Source organism: Saccoglossus kowalevskii, chromosome 1 (assembly GCF_978046115.1).
Source record: "Saccoglossus kowalevskii chromosome 1, keSacKowa6.1, whole genome shotgun sequence".
NCBI lineage: Eukaryota > Metazoa > Hemichordata > Enteropneusta > Harrimaniidae > Saccoglossus > Saccoglossus kowalevskii.
In genome coordinates, this window is record NC_140641.1 from 25,872,993 (window position 1) to 25,891,558 (window position 18,566).

Sequence of the window (18,566 nt, forward strand, 5' to 3'; positions counted from 1 at the left end):
CGGACGCTGATAGGATGATTGCTGGCATGGGATTAGTGCCGCTTGGTGTGCGTGCATAATCTCTCTCTCTCTCTACCCAGAATCCTTTGTGGCCAAGTTTGTCGCGAATTTTCAGTATATACAACGCATTTCGTGGAGTCAAATGTCCATGAGCGACCATTAAAATCATGTGGTTAATATTTAAGTCATGACATTACCAGTCTATTGTGTGCAACTACTAGTTAGAATACGATTTTTTCCAGATGCTCTTGGCACTCACCGTCGTGTCTGTTTTGTTTCATTCCATGGGGTACTCCGTTGTTGACAGTCAATGGCATACTTACCTGGCGTAGGGGTTAACCGTGATCATGGAGGCGGTTCCCTCAGGGAAAGGCCCTCCCATTGCACTTCGGCTGGGCTGACACCTGCTATCGCCCCAAATGTGGGCGACTCGGGCGCATAATTTATGTTAGTGGGGGACTGCGTTCGCGCTATCCCCTGATAATGAAACTAAAAAATCAGATCTAATTTCTTACATTGGTCATCTCTAGTGAGAAATCGCGCAGATCCGCCTCATGTGAGAACAATGTGGGTTTCCTAACTAGATTTTCAGGGAAATGTCGACCATTGATCAAGTTATTATTATTTATTAAAAATGGACAGGTTTTCGATGTACTAAGCAATGAAATAATCGAGAGTTGGCCAGATCCACAGGTCACCTGTACTTGTCGAGTACTGACGCCCTCACACGCCGCGTTTCGCATAAAAGAAAACCCATTGGTTGACAGCAACCATATGATTTGGGGGGCTACGGACGCTGATAGGATGATCGCTGGCATGGGATTAGTGCCGCTTGGTGTGCGTGCATAATCTCTCTCTCTCTACCCAGAATCCTTTGTGGCCAAGTTTGTCGCGAATTTTCAGTATATACAACGCATTTCGTGGAGTCAAATGTCCATGAGCGACCATTAAAATCATGTGGTTAATATTTAAGTCATGACATTACCAGTCTATTGTGTGCAACTACTAGTTAGAATACGATTTTTTCCAGATGCTCTTGGCACTCACCGTCGTGTCTGTTTTGTTTCATTGCATGGGGTACTCCGTTGTTGACAGTCAATGGCATACTTACCTGGCGTAGGGGTTAACCGTGATCATGGAGGCGGTTCCCTCAGGGAGAGGCCCTCCCATTGCACTTCGGCTGGGCTGACACCTGCGATCGCCCCAAATGTGGGCGACTCGGGCGCATAATTTATGTTAGTGGGGGACTGCGTTCGCGCTATCCCCTGATAATGAAACTAAAAAATCAGATCTAATTTCTTACATTGGTCATCTCTAGTGAGAAATCGCGCAGATCCGCCTCATGTGAGAACAATGTGGGTTTCCTAACTAGATTTTCAGGGAAATGTCGACCATTGATCAAGTTATTATTATTTATTAAAAATGGACAGGTTTTCGATGTACTAAGCAATGAAATAATCGAGAGTTGGCCAGATCCACAGGTCACCTGTACTTGTCGAGTACTGACGCCCTCACACGCCGCGTTTCGCATAAAAGAAAACCCATTGGTTGACAGCAACCATATGATTTGGGGGGCTACGGACGCTGATAGGATGATCGCTGGCATGGGATTAGTGCCGCTTGGTGTGCGTGCATAATCTCTCTCTCTCTCTACCCAGAATCCTTTGTGGCCAAGTTTGTCGCGAATTTTCAGTATATACAACGCATTTCGTGGAGTCAAATGTCCATGAGCGACCATTAAAATCATGTGGTTAATATTTAAGTCATGACATTACCAGTCTATTGTGTGCAACTACTAGTTAGAATACGAGTTTTTCCAGATGCTCTTGGCACTCACCGTCGTGTCTGTTTTGTTTCATTCCATGGGGTACTCCGTTGTTGACAGTCAATGGCATACTTACCTGGCGTAGGGGTTAACCGTGATCATGGAGGCGGTTCCCTCAGGGAGAGGCCCTCCCATTGCACTTCGGCTGGGCTGACACCTGCGATCGCCCCAAATGTGGGCGACTCGGGCGCATAATTTATGTTAGTGGGGGACTGCGTTCGCGCTATCCCCTGATAATGAAACTAAAAAATCAGATCTAATTTCTTACATTGGTTATCTCTAGTGAGAAATCGCGCAGATCCGCCTCATGTGAGAACAATGTGGGTTTCCTAACTAGATTTTCAGGGAAATGTCGACCATTGATCAAGTTATTATTATTTATTAAAAATGGACAGGTTTTCGATGTACTAAGCAATGAAATAATCGAGAGTTGGCCAGATCCACAGGTCACCTGTACTTGTCGAGTACTGACGCCCTCACACGCCGCGTTTCGCATAAAAGAAAACCCATTGGTTGACAGCAACCATATGATTTGGGGGGCTATGGATGCTGATAGGATGATCGCTGGCATGGGATTAGTGCCGCTTGGTGTGCGTGCATAATCTCTCTCTCTCTCTCTCTCTACCCAGAATCCTTTGTGGCCAAGTTTGTCGCGAATTTTCAGTATATACAACGCATTTCGTGGAGTCAAATGTCCATGAGCGACCATTAAAATCATGTGGTTAATATTTAAGTCATGACATTACCAGTCTATTGTGTGCAACTACTAGTTAGAATACGATTTTTTCCAGATGCTCTTGGCACTCACCGTCGTGTCTGTTTTGTTTCATTCCATAGGGTACTCCGTTGTTGACAGTCAATGGCATACTTACCTGGCGTAGGGGTTAACCGTGATCATGGAGGCGGTTCCCTCAGGGAGACCCCTACCCATTGCACTTCGGCTGGGCTGACACCTGCGATCGCCCCAAATGTGGGCGACTCGGGCGCATAATTTATGTTAGTGGGGGACTGCGTTCGCGCTATCCCCTGATAATGAAACTAAAAAATCAGATCTAATTTCTTACATTGGTCATCTCTAGTGAGAAATCGCGCAGATCCGCCTCATGTGAGAACAATGTGGGTTTCCTAACTAGATTTTCAGGGAAATGTCGACCATTGATCAAGTATTATTATTTATTAAAAATGGACAGGTTTTCGATGTACTAAGCAATGAAATAATCGAGAGTTGGCCAGATCCACAGGTCACCTGTACTTGTCGAGTACTGACGCCCTCACACGCCGCGTTTCGCATAAAAGAAAACCCATTGGTTGACAGCAACCATATGATTTGGGGGGGGGCTACGGACGCTGATAGGATGATCGCTGGCATGGGATTAGTGCCGCTTGGTGTGCGTGCATAATCTCTCTCTCTCTACCCAGAATCCTTTGTGGCCAAGTTTGTCGCGAATTTTCAGTATATACAACGCATTTCGTGGAGTCAAATGTCCATGAGCGACCATTAAAATCATGTGGTTAATACTTAAGTCATGACATTACCAGTCTATTGTGTGCAACTACTAGTTAGAATACGATTTTTTCCAGATGCTCTTGGCACTCACCGTCGTGTCTGTTTTGTTTCATTCCATGGGGTACTCCGTTGTTGACAGTCAATGGCATACTTACCTGGCGTAGGGGTTAACCGTGATCATGGAGGCGGTTCCCTCAGGGAGAGGCCCTCCCATTGCACTTCGGCTGGGCTGACACCTGCGATCGCCCCAAATGTGGGCGACTCGGGCGCATAATTTATGTTAGTGGGGGACTGCGTTCGCGCTATCCCCTGATAATGAAACTAAAAAATCAGATCTAATTTCTTACATTGGTCATCTCTAGTGAGAAATCGCGCAGATCCGCCTCATGTGAGAACAATGTGGGTTTCCTAACTAGATTTTCAGGGAAATGTCGACCATTGATCAAGTTATTATTATTTATTAAAAATGGACAGGTTTTCGATGTACTAAGCAATGAAATAATCGAGAGTTGGCCAGATCCACAGGTCACCTGTACTTGTCGAGTACTGACGCCCTCACACGCCGCGTTTCGCATAAAAGAAAACCCATTGGTTGACAGCAACCACATGATTTGGGGGGCTACGGACGCTGATAGGATGATCGCTGGCATGGGATTAGTGCCGCTTGGTGTGCGTGCATAATCTCTCTCTCTCTACCCAGAATCCTTTGTGGCCAAGTTTGTCGCGAATTTTCAGTATATACAACGCATTTCGTGGAGTCAAATGTCCATGAGCGACCATTAAAATCATGTGGTTAATATTTAAGTCATGACATTACCAGTCTATTGTGTGCAATGATAATCTCTTGGCACTCACCGTCGTGTCTGATAATGAAACTAAAAAATCAGATCTAATTTCTTACATTGGTCATCTCTAGTGAGAAATCGCGCAGATCCGCCTAATGTGAGAACAATGTGGGTTTCCTAACTAGATTTTCAAGGAAATGTCGACCATTGATCAAGTTATTATTATTTATTAAAAATGGACAGGTTTTCGATGTACTAAGCAATGAAATAATCGAGAGTTGGCCAGATCCACAGGTCACCTGTACTTGTCGAGTACTGACGCCCTCACACGCCGCGTTTCGCATAAAAGAAAACCCATTGGTTGACAGCAACCATATGATTTGGGGGGCTACGGACGCTGATAGGATGATCGCTGGCATGGGATTAGTGCCGCCTGGTGTGCGTGCATAATCTCTCTCTCTCTCTACCCAGAATCCTTTGTGGCCAAGTTTGTCGCGAATTTTCAGTATATACAACGCATTTCGTGGAGTCAAATGTCCATGAGCGACCATTAAAATCATGTGGTTAATATTTAAGTCATGACATTACCAGTCTATTGTGTGCAACTACTAGTTAGAATACGAGTTTTTCCAGATGCTCTTGGCACTCACCGTCGTGTCTGTTTTGTTTCATTCCATGGGGTACTCCGTTGTTGACAGTCAATGGCATACTTACCTGGCGTAGGGGTTAACCGTGATCATGGAGGCGGTTCCCTCAGGGAGAGGCCCTCCCATTGCACTTCGGCTGGGCTGACACCTGCGATCGCCCCAAATGTGGGCGACTCGGGCGCATAATTTATGTTAGTGGGGGACTGCGTTCGCGCTATCCCCTGATAATGAAACTAAAAAATCAGATCTAATTTCTTACATTGGTTATCTCTAGTGAGAAATCGCGCAGATCCGCCTCATGTGAGAACAATGTGGGTTTCCTAACTAGATTTTCAGGGAAATGTCGACCATTGATCAAGTTATTATTATTTATTAAAAATGGACAGGTTTTCGATGTACTAAGCAATGAAATAATCGAGAGTTGGCCAGATCCACAGGTCACCTGTACTTGTCGAGTACTGACGCCCTCACACGCCGCGTTTCGCATAAAAGAAAACCCATTGGTTGACAGCAACCATATGATTTGGGGGGCTATGGATGCTGATAGGATGATCGCTGGCATGGGATTAGTGCCGCTTGGTGTGCGTGCATAATCTCTCTCTCTCTCTCTCTCTACCCAGAATCCTTTGTGGCCAAGTTTGTCGCGAATTTTCAGTATATACAACGCATTTCGTGGAGTCAAATGTCCATGAGCGACCATTAAAATCATGTGGTTAATATTTAAGTCATGACATTACCAGTCTATTGTGTGCAACTACTAGTTAGAATACGATTTTTTCCAGATGCTCTTGGCACTCACCGTCGTGTCTGTTTTGTTTCATTCCATAGGGTACTCCGTTGTTGACAGTCAATGGCATACTTACCTGGCGTAGGGGTTAACCGTGATCATGGAGGCGGTTCCCTCAGGGAGACCCCTACCCATTGCACTTCGGCTGGGCTGACACCTGCGATCGCCCCAAATGTGGGCGACTCGGGCGCATAATTTATGTTAGTGGGGGACTGCGTTCGCGCTATCCCCTGATAATGAAACTAAAAAATCAGATCTAATTTCTTACATTGGTCATCTCTAGTGAGAAATCGCGCAGATCCGCCTCATGTGAGAACAATGTGGGTTTCCTAACTAGATTTTCAGGGAAATGTCGACCATTGATCAAGTATTATTATTTATTAAAAATGGACAGGTTTTCGATGTACTAAGCAATGAAATAATCGAGAGTTGGCCAGATCCACAGGTCACCTGTACTTGTCGAGTACTGACGCCCTCACACGCCGCGTTTCGCATAAAAGAAAACCCATTGGTTGACAGCAACCATATGATTTGGGGGGGGGCTACGGACGCTGATAGGATGATCGCTGGCATGGGATTAGTGCCGCTTGGTGTGCGTGCATAATCTCTCTCTCTCTACCCAGAATCCTTTGTGGCCAAGTTTGTCGCGAATTTTCAGTATATACAACGCATTTCGTGGAGTCAAATGTCCATGAGCGACCATTAAAATCATGTGGTTAATACTTAAGTCATGACATTACCAGTCTATTGTGTGCAACTACTAGTTAGAATACGATTTTTTCCAGATGCTCTTGGCACTCACCGTCGTGTCTGTTTTGTTTCATTCCATGGGGTACTCCGTTGTTGACAGTCAATGGCATACTTACCTGGCGTAGGGGTTAACCGTGATCATGGAGGCGGTTCCCTCAGGGAGAGGCCCTCCCATTGCACTTCGGCTGGGCTGACACCTGCGATCGCCCCAAATGTGGGCGACTCGGGCGCATAATTTATGTTAGTGGGGGACTGCGTTCGCGCTATCCCCTGATAATGAAACTAAAAAATCAGATCTAATTTCTTACATTGGTCATCTCTAGTGAGAAATCGCGCAGATCCGCCTCATGTGAGAACAATGTGGGTTTCCTAACTAGATTTTCAGGGAAATGTCGACCATTGATCAAGTTATTATTATTTATTAAAAATGGACAGGTTTTCGATGTACTAAGCAATGAAATAATCGAGAGTTGGCCAGATCCACAGGTCACCTGTACTTGTCGAGTACTGACGCCCTCACACGCCGCGTTTCGCATAAAAGAAAACCCATTGGTTGACAGCAACCACATGATTTGGGGGGCTACGGACGCTGATAGGATGATCGCTGGCATGGGATTAGTGCCGCTTGGTGTGCGTGCATAATCTCTCTCTCTCTACCCAGAATCCTTTGTGGCCAAGTTTGTCGCGAATTTTCAGTATATACAACGCATTTCGTGGAGTCAAATGTCCATGAGCGACCATTAAAATCATGTGGTTAATATTTAAGTCATGACATTACCAGTCTATTGTGTGCAATGATAATCTCTTGGCACTCACCGTCGTGTCTGATAATGAAACTAAAAAATCAGATCTAATTTCTTACATTGGTCATCTCTAGTGAGAAATCGCGCAGATCCGCCTAATGTGAGAACAATGTGGGTTTCCTAACTAGATTTTCAAGGAAATGTCGACCATTGATCAAGTTATTATTATTTATTAAAAATGGACAGGTTTTCGATGTACTAAGCAATGAAATAATCGAGAGTTGGCCAGATCCACAGGTCACCTGTACTTGTCGAGTACTGACGCCCTCACACGCCGCGTTTCGCATAAAAGAAAACCCATTGGTTGACAGCAACCATATGATTTGGGGGGCTACGGACGCTGATAGGATGATCGCTGGCATGGGATTAGTGCCGCCTGGTGTGCGTGCATAATCTCTCTCTCTCTCTACCCAGAATCCTTTGTGGCCAAGTTTGTCGCGAATTTTCAGTATATACAACGCATTTCGTGGAGTCAAATATCCATGAGCGACCATTAAAATCATGTGGTTAATATTTAAGTCATGACATTACCAGTCTATTGTGTGCAACTACTAGTTAGAATACGATTTTTTCCAGATGCTCTTGGCACTCACCGTCGTGTCTGTTTTGTTTCATTCCATGGGGTACTCCGTTGTTGACAGTCAATGGCATACTTACCTGGCGTAGGGGTTAACCGTGATCATGGAGGCGGTTCCCTCAGGGAGAGGCCCTCCCATTGCACTTCGGCTGGGCTGACACCTGCGATCGCCCCAAATGTGGGCGACTCGGGCGCATAATTTATGTTAGTGGGGGACTGCGTTCGCGCTATCCCCTGATAATGAAACTAAAAAATCAGATCTAATTTCTTACATTGGTCATCTCTAGTGAGAAATCGCGCAGATCCGCCTCATGTGAGAACAATGTGGGTTTCCTAACTAGATTTTCAGGGAAATGTCGACCATTGATCAAGTTATTATTATTTATTAAAAATGGACAGGTTTTCGATGTACTAAGCAATGAAATAATCGAGAGTTGGCCAGATCCACAGGTCACCTGTACTTGTCGAGTACTGACGCCCTCACACGCCGCGTTTCGCATAAAAGAAAACCCATTGGTTGACAGCAACCACATGATTTGGGGGGCTACGGACGCTGATAGGATGATCGCTGGCATGGGATTAGTGCCGCTTGGTGTGCGTGCATAATCTCTCTCTCTCTCTACCCAGAATCCTTTGTAGCCAAGTTTGTCGCGAATTTTCAGTATATACAACGCATTTCGTGGAGTCAAATGTCCATGAGCGACCATTAAAATCATGTGGTTAATATTTAAGTCATGACATTACCAGTCTATTGTGTGCAATTACGAGTTAGAATACGATTTTTTCCAGATGCTCTTGGCACTCACCGTCGTGTCTGTTTTGTTTCATTCCATGGGGTACTCCGTTGTTGACAGTCAATGGCATACTTACCTGGCGTAGGGGTTAACCGTGATCATGGAGGCGGTTCCCTCAGGGAGAGGCCCTCCCATTGCACTTCGGCTGGGCTGACACCTGCGATCGCCCCAAATGTGGGCGACTCGGGCGCATAATTTATGTTAGTGGGGGACTGCGTTCGCGCTATCCCCTGATAATGAAACTAAAAAATCAGATCTAATTTCTTACATTGGTCATCTCTAGTGAGAAATCGCGCAGATCCGCCTCATGTGAGAACAATGTGGGTTTCCTAACTAGATGTTCAGGGAAATGTCGACCATTGATCAAGTTATTATTATTTATTAAAAATGGACAGGTTTTCGATGTACTAAGCAATGAAATAATCGAGAGTTGGCCAGATCCACAGGTCACCTGTACTTGTCGAGTACTGACGCCCTCACACGCCGCGTTTCGCATAAAAGAAAACCCATTGGTTGACAGCAACCATATGATTTGGGGGGCTACGGACGCTGATAGGATGATCGCTGGCATGGGATTAGTGCCGCTTGGTGTGCGTGCATAATCTCTCTCTCTCTCTACCCAGAATCCTTTGTGGCCAAGTTTGTCGCGAATTTTCAATATATACAACGCATTTCGTGGAGTCAAATGTCCATGAGCGACCATTAAAATCATGTGGTTAATATTTAAGTCATGACATTACCAGTCTATTGTGTGCAACTACTAGTTAGAATACGATTTTTTCCAGATGCTCTTGGCACTCACCGTCGTGTCTGTTTTGTTTCATTCCATGGGGTACTCCGTTGTTGACAGTCAATGGCATACTTACCTGGCGTAGGGGTTAACCGTGATCATGGAGGCGGTTCCCTCAGGGAGAGGCCCTCCCATTGCACTTCGGCTGGGCTGACACCTGCGATCGCCCCAAATGTGGGCGACTCGGGCGCATAATTTATGTTAGTGGGGGACTGCGTTCGCGCTATCCCCTGATAATGAAACTAAAAAATCAGATCTAATTTCTTACATTGGTCATCTCTAGTGAGAAATCGCGCAGATCCGCCTCATGTGAGAACAATGTGGGTTTCCTAACTAGATTTTCAGGGAAATGTCGACCATTGATCAAGTTATTATTATTTATTAAAAATGGACAGGTTTTCGATGTACTAAGCAATGAAATAATCGAGAGTTGGCCAGATCCACAGGTCACCTGTACTTGTCGAGTACTGACGCCCTCACACGCCGCGTTTCGCATAAAAGAAAACCCATTGGTTGACAGCAACCATATGATTTGGGGGGCTACGGACGCTGATAGGATGATCGCTGGCATGGGATTAGTGCCGCTTGGTGTGCGTGCATAATCTCTCTTTCTCTCTACCCAGAATCCTTTGTGGCCAAGTTTGTCGCGAATTTTCAGTATATACAACGTATTTCGTGTAGTCAACTGTCCATGAGCGACCATTAAAATCATGTGGTTAATATTTAAGTCATGACATTACCAGTCTATTGTGTGCAACTACTAGTTAGAATACGATTTTTTCCAGATGCTCTTGGCACTCACCGTCGTGTCTGTTTTGTTTCATTCCATGGGGTACTCCGTTGTTGACAGTCAATGGCATACTTACCTGGCGTAGGGGTTAACCGTGATCATGGAGGCGGTTCCCTCAGGGAGAGGCCCTCCCATTGCACTTCGGCTGGGCTGACACCTGCGATCGCCCCAAATGTGGGCGACTCGGGCGCATAATTTATGTTAGTGGGGGACTGCGTTCGCGCTATCCCCTGATAATGAAACTAAAAAATCAGATCTAATTTCTTACATTGGTCATCTCTAGTGATAAATCGTGCAGATACGCCTCATGTGAGAACAATGTGGGTTTCCTAACTAGATTTTCAGGGAAATGTCGACCATTGATCAAGTTATTATTATTTATTAAAAATGGACAGGTTTTCGATGTACTAAGCAATGAAATAATCGAGAGTTGGCCAGATCCACAGGTCACCTGTACTTGTCGAGTACTGACGCCCTCACACGCCGCGTTTCGCATAAAAGAAAACCCATTGGTTGACAGCAACCATATGATTTGGGGGGCTACGGACGCTGATAGGATGATTGCTGGCATGGGATTAGTGCCGCTTGGTGTGCGTGCATAATCTCTCTCTCTCTCTACCCAGAATCCTTTGTGGCCAAGTTTGTCGCGAATTTTCAGTATATACAACGCATTTCGTGGAGTCAAATGTCCATGAGCGACCATTAAAATCATGTGGTTAATATTTAAGTCATGACATTACCAGTCTATTGTGTGCAACTACTAGTTAGAATACGATTTTTTCCAGATGCTCTTGGCACTCACCGTCGTGTCTGTTTTGTTTCATTCCATGGGGTACTCCGTTGTTGACAGTCAATGGCATACCTACCTGGCGTAGGGGTTAACCGTGATCATGGAGGCGGTTCCCTCAGGGAAAGGCCCTCCCATTGCACTTCGGCTGGGCTGACACCTGCTATCGCCCCAAATGTGGGCGACTCGGGCGCATAATTTATGTTAGTGGGGGACTGCGTTCGCGCTATCCCCTGATAATGAAACTAAAAAATCAGATCTAATTTCTTACATTGGTCATCTCTAGTGAGAAATCGCGCAGATCCGCCTCATGTGAGAACAATGTGGGTTTCCTAACTAGATTTTCAGGGAAATGTCGACCATTGATCAAGTTATTATTATTTATTAAAAATGGACAGGTTTTCGATGTACTAAGCAATGAAATAATCGAGAGTTGGCCAGATCCACAGGTCACCTGTACTTGTCGAGTACTGACGCCCTCACACGCCGCGTTTCGCATAAAAGAAAACCCATTGGTTGACAGCAACCATATGATTTGGGGGGCTACGGACGCTGATAGGATGATCGCTGGCATGGGATTAGTGCCGCTTGGTGTGCGTGCATAATCTCTCTCTCTCTACCCAGAATCCTTTGTGGCCAAGTTTGTCGCGAATTTTCAGTATATACAACGCATTTCGTGGAGTCAAATGTCCATGAGCGACCATTAAAATCATGTGGTTAATATTTAAGTCATGACATTACCAGTCTATTGTGTGCAACTACTAGTTAGAATACGATTTTTTCCAGATGCTCTTGGCACTCACCGTCGTGTCTGTTTTGTTTCATTGCATGGGGTACTCCGTTGTTGACAGTCAATGGCATACTTACCTGGCGTAGGGGTTAACCGTGATCATGGAGGCGGTTCCCTCAGGGAGAGGCCCTCCCATTGCACTTCGGCTGGGCTGACACCTGCGATCGCCCCAAATGTGGGCGACTCGGGCGCATAATTTATGTTAGTGGGGGACTGCGTTCGCGCTATCCCCTGATAATGAAACTAAAAAATCAGATCTAATTTCTTACATTGGTCATCTCTAGTGAGAAATCGCGCAGATCCGCCTCATGTGAGAACAATGTGGGTTTCCTAACTAGATTTTCAGGGAAATGTCGACCATTGATCAAGTTATTATTATTTATTAAAAATGGACAGGTTTTCGATGTACTAAGCAATGAAATAATCGAGAGTTGGCCAGATCCACAGGTCACCTGTACTTGTCGAGTACTGACGCCCTCACACGCCGCGTTTCGCATAAAAGAAAACCCATTGGTTGACAGCAACCATATGATTTGGGGGGCTACGGACGCTGATAGGATGATCGCTGGCATGGGATTAGTGCCGCTTGGTGTGCGTGCATAATCTCTCTCTCTCTACCCAGAATCCTTTGTGGCCAAGTTTGTCGCGAATTTTCAGTATATACAACGCATTTCGTGGAGTCAAATGTCCATGAGCGACCATTAAAATCATGTGGTTAATATTTAAGTCATGACATTACCAGTCTATTGTGTGCAACTACTAGTTAGAATACGATTTTTTCCAGATGCTCTTGGCACTCACCGTCGTGTCTGTTTTGTTTCATTGCATGGGGTACTCCGTTGTTGACAGTCAATGGCATACTTACCTGGCGTAGGGGTTAACCGTGATCATGGAGGCGGTTCCCTCAGGGAGAGGCCCTCCCATTGCACTTCGGCTGGGCTGACACCTGCGATCGCCCCAAATGTGGGCGACTCGGGCGCATAATTTATGTTAGTGGGGGACTGCGTTCGCGCTATCCCCTGATAATGAAACTAAAAAATCAGATCTAATTTCTTACATTGGTCATCTCTAGTGAGAAATCGCGCAGATCCGCCTCATGTGAGAACAATGTGGGTTTCCTAACTAGATTTTCAGGGAAATGTCGACCATTGATCAAGTTATTATTATTTATTAAAAATGGACAGGTTTTCGATGTACTAAGCAATGAAATAATCGGGAGTTGGCCAGATCCACAGGTCACCTGTACTTGTCGAGTACTGACGCCCTCACACGCCGCGTTTCGCATAAAAGAAAACCCATTGGTTGACAGCAACCATATGATTTGGGGGGCTACGGACGCTGATAGGATGATCGCTGGCATGGGATTAGTGCCGCTTGGTGTGCGTGCATAATCTCTCTCTCTCTCTCTCTACCCAGAATCCTTTGTGGCCAAGTTTGTCGCGAATTTTCAGTATATACGACGCATTTCGTGGAGTCAAATGTCCATGAGCGACCATTAAAATCATGTGGTTAATATTTAAGTCATGACATTACCAGTCTATTGTGTGCAACTACTAGTTAGAATACGATTTTTTCCAGATGCTCTTGGCACTCACCGTCGTGTCTGTTTTGTTTCATTCCATAGGGTACTCCGTTGTTGACAGTCAATGGCATACTTACCTGGCGTAGGGGTTAACCGTGATCATGGAGGCGGTTCCCTCAGGGAGAGGTCCTCCCATTGCACTTCGGCTGGGCTGACACCTGCGATCGCCCCAAATGTGGGCGTCTCGGGCGCATAATTTATGTTAGTGTGGGACTGCGTTCGCGCTATCCCCTGATAATGAAACTAAAAAATCAGATCTAATTTCTTACATTGGTCATCTCTAGTGAGAAATCGCGCAGATCCGCCTCATGTGAGAACAATGTGGGTTTCCTAACTAGATTTTCAGGGAAATGTCGACCATTGATCAAGTTATTATTATTTATTAAAAATGGACAGGTTTTCGATGTACTAAGCAATGAAATAATCGAGAGTTGGCCAGATCCACAGGTCACCTGTACTTGTCGAGTACTGACGCCCTCACACGCCGCGTTTCGCATAAAAGAAAACCCATTGGTTGACAGCAACCATATGATTTGGGGGGCTACGGACGCTGATAGGATGATCGCTGGCATGGGATTAGTGCCGCTTGGTGTGCGTGCATAATCTCTCTCTCTCTCTACCCAGAATCCTTTGTGGCCAAGTTTGTCGCGAATTTTCAGTATATACAACGCATTTCGTGGAGTCAAATGTCCATGAGCGACCATTAAAATCATGTGGTTAATATTTAAGTCATGACATTACCAGTCTATTGTGTGCAACTACTAGTTAGAATACGACTTTTTCCAGATGCTCTTGGCACTCACCGTCGTGTCTGTTTTGTTTCATTCCATGGGGTACTCCGTTGTTGACAGTCAATGGCATACTTACCTGGCGTAGGGGTTAACCGTGATCATGGAGGCGGTTCCCTCAGGGAGAGGCCCTCCCATTGCACTTCGGCTGGGCTGACACCTGCGATCGCCCCAAATGTGGGCGACTCGGGCGCATAATTTATGTTAGTGGGGGACTGCGTTCGCGCTATCCCCTGATAATGAAACTAAAAAATCAGATCTAATTTCTTACATTGGTCATCTCTAGTGAGAAATCGCGCAGATCCGCCTCATGTGAGAACAATGTGGGTTTCCTAACTAGATTTTCAGGGAAATGTCGACCATTGATCAAGTTATTATTATTTATTAAAAATGGACAGGTTTTCGATGTACTAAGCAATGAAATAATCGAGAGTTGGCCAGATCCACAGGTCACCTGTACTTGTCGAGTACTGACGCCCTCACACGCCGCGTTTCGCATAAAAGAAAACCCATTGGTTGACAGCAACCATATGATTTGGGGGGCTACGGACGCTGATAGGATGATCGCTGGCATGGGATTAGTGCCGCTTGGTGTGCGTGCATAATCTCTCTCTCTCTCTACCCAGAATCCTTTGTGGCCAAGTTTGTCGCGAATTTTCAGTATATACAACGCATTTCGTGGAGTCAAATGTCCATGAGCGACCATTAAAATCATGTGGTTAATATTTAAGTCATGACATTACCAGTCTATTGTGTGCAACTACTAGTTAGAATACGATTTTTTCCAGATGCTCTTGGCACTCACCGTCGTGTCTGTTTTGTTTCATTCCATGGGGTACTCCGTTGTTGACAGTCAATGGCATACTTACCTGGCGTAGGGGTTAACCGTGATCTCTAGGCCTGCTTTCTGCTGTTGGTATAACCATTGTCCAGCTTCCTGCTACTGGTGACTTGACTGCTGATCAACCCTTATCCTTGCTGCTTCTCTTTGGTGAGTAATTGCTTGATTGTTTCTGGTTACTGTATTTGTTGTTGTCTCCCCGGGTGTGTGCCATCTTTGGCCCCCGGGGAAAGTCCGGAAGCTGCCGTGAAGAGAAGACACTGCGAAGCGCTCCTGAAGAAACCAGCTCCTGTCTCGTTCTGCTCTGCTTGGTGAGTCTTACCCATTTTTTGTCTGCTTGTCGCTAGTTTTCTACTTGGCGTCCTGTGTATCCTGTGTGGTTGGTGTCACCTATCTGGAGGACTGGCCTTTGCGCCGTTTCCCAAATCCTCCCCCGATTGTTGATCACTGCTCTGACGAGAATGAGGCGAGATTCCTCTATCTCGGTCACGTTGACTGAACCTGTCAAACCAGTTGACCTGTTCAAAAGAATTAAAGAGTTAGGTATTAATATTGACGACTTGACGTGTGTCCAGCCTCTGCCTGGTAACAAGTATGATATAACATTCACTTCATTCAGCAAAAGAAGAGAAAATGAACGGAAATTTGAAAAGATGCATGGCGTAGAAGATTGCAAAAATTTTACTGAGTACACGATCGTCACCCTTTTCCATATCCCATCTGAGACCAACGACAACGAAATTCGGTACACTCTTAGCCAATATGGCGAGGTCTTGGCCTCCCGCTTCTGTACCTACCACTTCGCTCCAAAAGTGTTCAATGGTAACCGCCAATATAAAATGAAATTGAGATCTAACATTCCATCTGCGTTACGTATCTCCGGACGTAATGTTTGGGTTTCATACATGGGACAAGTGAGAACATGCAACAGATGCCAGCAATCAGGTCACTTATCCAAAGACTGCAAAACCACCATTTGCAACAGATGCCTTGAGCATGGCCATTCGACAAATGACTGTGACAAAACCATTGTGTGCACTATCTGCCACAAACCCGGTCACATCGCTCGGAATTGCAAAATCTCCTTTGCTAACCAAGTCTCTAAAAGTCCCTCATGGGCAAATGCGCCACCAATGTCCTCTAGCTGCAAATGTGGAAACTTCGTTGCAGCCTTGGACATCAAGTGCATGTACTGCTCAGATCTGGTCCCTCCAAAAGAAGCAACTATAGAATCATGTACCAAGTGCTCCAAAAAATCCGAATCCCCATATGTAGAAGTCGCATGCCAGGACTGTTTACCCACCATTGAAGATATGGTCATAGAAAATACCACCGGAGAAAACACAACCGCCAACACAACCACCAACCCTCCGTCTGAGTCTCCTGTTCATGCTCCCACGGCCTCTTCTAGGTTACCAGTTACCAAATCAAACGAACCATCTGTTACCCAAAAACAGACACCCAAGATCCCAGCCAACACGGAGAATATGACCAATGAAATGGATCAACCAACACCAGCCCACAGTAGTGGTGAAAGCTCTCAATCATCATATGAGACTGCCATAGTCACACTGCCGCAGCCAGCTACAGCCCACCCTGGTCCAGAAAACACGAAACCTCCAACAGAAGATAGAAAAAGACACTTCTCAGATGATGGTCAAACAGATGAAAGTGCAAAAAAAATGAAACCACCGGAAGTGACCAAACTTCATGAAATTGTTACTAAAAATGCTAAGTTTACTTGCAACCAGTTCGCCAGCATTGGTTGCGAATTCATTGCTGAATCCTTTGCCAGCCTGCGTTCCCACTGTAAGAAGGAACATGGAGAGAGGGGAGTGAAATTATTTTGTCCGGTGTCAGCCTGCAAATTTTCCTCCGGCACAACATTGGCTTGGACAAAACATGTACACACAACACATACACACTTCTTATCGCAGCAGACGATAGAAAGTTTACAGCAGTGTCTCACCCTTAACCAGTAATATCATGACTACCATCGCCTCTATAAACATCCAGGGACTACGCAACCAAGCCTCCAGACTCGCCTTCTTTAACCACTGCCATAGCGCCAAATTCGACCTTATCTGCATCCAGGAAACGTATATGAGCTCTTGTGATGATGCGGAGCAATGGGAGATGGAATGGGGTGGACGCATCCTGTATAGCCTTGGGTCTAAACACTCAAGAGGCGTGGCCATCCTTTTCTCTCCAGCCTTCCAAGCGAAGTACAATGAAGTTCATACGGATTCTGAAGGCAGAGTTGTTTCTGTCTCCATCACGCATGGCACCACTTCCTTTCGTTTGTGTTCTGTTTATGCCCCCAATAATCCTCAGGCTCGCATTAGCTTCTTCGGTTCTCTTGCTCAATATTTGCCCCCAAACAAAGAGACAATCCTATGTGGTGATTTCAATTGTGTCAGTGATCCACTGCTTGACAAACTTGGTGGACTTGATAGCCCAGAAGTCCGGGCCGGCTCTGATGTCCTTAATTCCATCTGCTCTGACTATAATATCACTGATCACTGGCGCATTTCCCATCCCTCAACGAAGGAATTCACCTGGAGGAGTGCCAACAACGCTTCTGCATCTAGAATTGACAAGTTTCTGACCCCCAAAAACATGACCACTGAATCTAAAATCATTCCTTGTCCATTCTCTGACCATGAATTCATCACCTGTGTACTCAAGATGCCAACATCCATCGCAAGAGGTCGAGGTGTATGGAAGTGTAATATCTCAACCCTCCAAGACCCTGTAGTCAGGAGTAGCATAAGAAAACACATCCAACAATGGAAGACCCTTAAACCTGCCTTTGACTCTATTTTGGACTGGTGGGACACAGTCAAGGCTCGGGCCAAATCACTAATCACCACGCACTCAAAACGCATATCGCAAGACAATAGAGCAAAGCTGAACAAACTTCTTCATCATTTTAAAGAACTGACACATAAGCTTAACTCGGGAGACCGTACTCGGGCTACCCTGGGATCCTACCACATTACCAAAAAGAAAATTCATGACTTACAGCTTAGGAAACTGGAAGGGGCGAAAATCCGCTCGCGAGCACAACTTATTCAAGAGCAGGAAAGATGGTCAAGCGTCTTTTTAACTACAGAACGCAGACGTGGCAAGAGCAAGCTGGTCTCCAGTGTTATCAATGCTGAAGGCAAAGTGGTGTCAGATCCGGATGAAGTCCCATCTGTCTTTGCCCAATTTTATAGTAAATTATATACATCACAACCAAACTTAGACTGCAAGGAGCAAGATTTCTTCCTGGGCAAGCTCACCAGGTTTTTCTCTGACATGCAAAAACAACAACTTGACAAACCAATTATACAGAAAGAGTTACATGATGCTCTGAAGAACATGAAAGATAATAAGACCCCGGGCTTGGATGGTCTTCCCAAAGAATTTTATATGCTCTTCTGGGAAGATCTAGGAGAAGATTTCACCCAAGTTATTAATATCGCCATGACACAAGGTCAACTATCCACCTCCCAGCGTCAGGGTCTAATCACCCTGGTGAATAAGCCTTCACCCCAAGAAGGTAATCATCACGAAGCAGTGCGCCCTGGGGATAAAAGACCTATATCCCTTCTTAACGTTGACTACAAAATCGTCACGAAAGCTCTCGCCACCCGTTTATATTCTGTTCTTCCATCTGTTATCGGGCCTTTCCAAACCTGTGGTGTTGCTGGGCGGTCAATTCACCAAAACGTGCGC

General features: G+C 45.5%; 17 non-coding genes across 17 annotated transcripts; all 17 read left to right on the plus strand.

The window, feature by feature from the left end:
- The first annotated feature begins 315 nt into the window (after nucleotides 1–315).
- Nucleotides 316–480, plus strand: LOC146750533 (U1 spliceosomal RNA). The gene has a single exon (XR_014930657.1). It is a non-coding gene; the product is annotated as a U1 spliceosomal RNA (small nuclear RNA).
- A 623-nt stretch (nucleotides 481–1,103) lies between these two features.
- Nucleotides 1,104–1,268, plus strand: LOC146750534 (U1 spliceosomal RNA). The gene has a single exon (XR_014930171.1). It is a non-coding gene; the product is annotated as a U1 spliceosomal RNA (small nuclear RNA).
- A 625-nt stretch (nucleotides 1,269–1,893) lies between these two features.
- LOC146750535 (U1 spliceosomal RNA) lies at nucleotides 1,894–2,058 on the plus strand. The gene has a single exon (XR_014930172.1). It is a non-coding gene; the product is annotated as a U1 spliceosomal RNA (small nuclear RNA).
- A 631-nt stretch (nucleotides 2,059–2,689) lies between these two features.
- Nucleotides 2,690–2,854, plus strand: LOC146750536 (U1 spliceosomal RNA). Its single transcript, XR_014930651.1, has one exon. It is a non-coding gene; the product is annotated as a U1 spliceosomal RNA (small nuclear RNA).
- Nucleotides 2,855–3,479: 625 nt separating this feature from the next.
- On the plus strand, nucleotides 3,480–3,644 carry LOC146750537 (U1 spliceosomal RNA). Its single transcript, XR_014930176.1, has one exon. It is a non-coding gene; the product is annotated as a U1 spliceosomal RNA (small nuclear RNA).
- A 1,179-nt stretch (nucleotides 3,645–4,823) lies between these two features.
- On the plus strand, nucleotides 4,824–4,988 carry LOC146750538 (U1 spliceosomal RNA). Its single transcript, XR_014930177.1, has one exon. It is a non-coding gene; the product is annotated as a U1 spliceosomal RNA (small nuclear RNA).
- A 631-nt stretch (nucleotides 4,989–5,619) lies between these two features.
- On the plus strand, nucleotides 5,620–5,784 carry LOC146750539 (U1 spliceosomal RNA). The gene has a single exon (XR_014930653.1). It is a non-coding gene; the product is annotated as a U1 spliceosomal RNA (small nuclear RNA).
- A 625-nt stretch (nucleotides 5,785–6,409) lies between these two features.
- LOC146750540 (U1 spliceosomal RNA) lies at nucleotides 6,410–6,574 on the plus strand. The gene has a single exon (XR_014930184.1). It is a non-coding gene; the product is annotated as a U1 spliceosomal RNA (small nuclear RNA).
- A 1,179-nt stretch (nucleotides 6,575–7,753) lies between these two features.
- LOC144347542 (U1 spliceosomal RNA) lies at nucleotides 7,754–7,918 on the plus strand. Its single transcript, XR_013419686.1, has one exon. It is a non-coding gene; the product is annotated as a U1 spliceosomal RNA (small nuclear RNA).
- A 625-nt stretch (nucleotides 7,919–8,543) lies between these two features.
- On the plus strand, nucleotides 8,544–8,708 carry LOC146750541 (U1 spliceosomal RNA). The gene has a single exon (XR_014930192.1). It is a non-coding gene; the product is annotated as a U1 spliceosomal RNA (small nuclear RNA).
- Nucleotides 8,709–9,333: 625 nt separating this feature from the next.
- On the plus strand, nucleotides 9,334–9,498 carry LOC146750542 (U1 spliceosomal RNA). Its single transcript, XR_014930193.1, has one exon. It is a non-coding gene; the product is annotated as a U1 spliceosomal RNA (small nuclear RNA).
- Nucleotides 9,499–10,123: 625 nt separating this feature from the next.
- Nucleotides 10,124–10,288, plus strand: LOC146750543 (U1 spliceosomal RNA). Its single transcript, XR_014930195.1, has one exon. It is a non-coding gene; the product is annotated as a U1 spliceosomal RNA (small nuclear RNA).
- Nucleotides 10,289–10,913: 625 nt separating this feature from the next.
- LOC146750544 (U1 spliceosomal RNA) lies at nucleotides 10,914–11,078 on the plus strand. Its single transcript, XR_014930667.1, has one exon. It is a non-coding gene; the product is annotated as a U1 spliceosomal RNA (small nuclear RNA).
- A 623-nt stretch (nucleotides 11,079–11,701) lies between these two features.
- On the plus strand, nucleotides 11,702–11,866 carry LOC146750545 (U1 spliceosomal RNA). The gene has a single exon (XR_014930196.1). It is a non-coding gene; the product is annotated as a U1 spliceosomal RNA (small nuclear RNA).
- Nucleotides 11,867–12,489: 623 nt separating this feature from the next.
- Nucleotides 12,490–12,654, plus strand: LOC146750546 (U1 spliceosomal RNA). The gene has a single exon (XR_014930203.1). It is a non-coding gene; the product is annotated as a U1 spliceosomal RNA (small nuclear RNA).
- Nucleotides 12,655–13,283: 629 nt separating this feature from the next.
- On the plus strand, nucleotides 13,284–13,448 carry LOC146750547 (U1 spliceosomal RNA). Its single transcript, XR_014930658.1, has one exon. It is a non-coding gene; the product is annotated as a U1 spliceosomal RNA (small nuclear RNA).
- Nucleotides 13,449–14,073: 625 nt separating this feature from the next.
- On the plus strand, nucleotides 14,074–14,238 carry LOC146750548 (U1 spliceosomal RNA). The gene has a single exon (XR_014930205.1). It is a non-coding gene; the product is annotated as a U1 spliceosomal RNA (small nuclear RNA).
- Nucleotides 14,239–18,566: the final 4,328 nt, after the last annotated feature.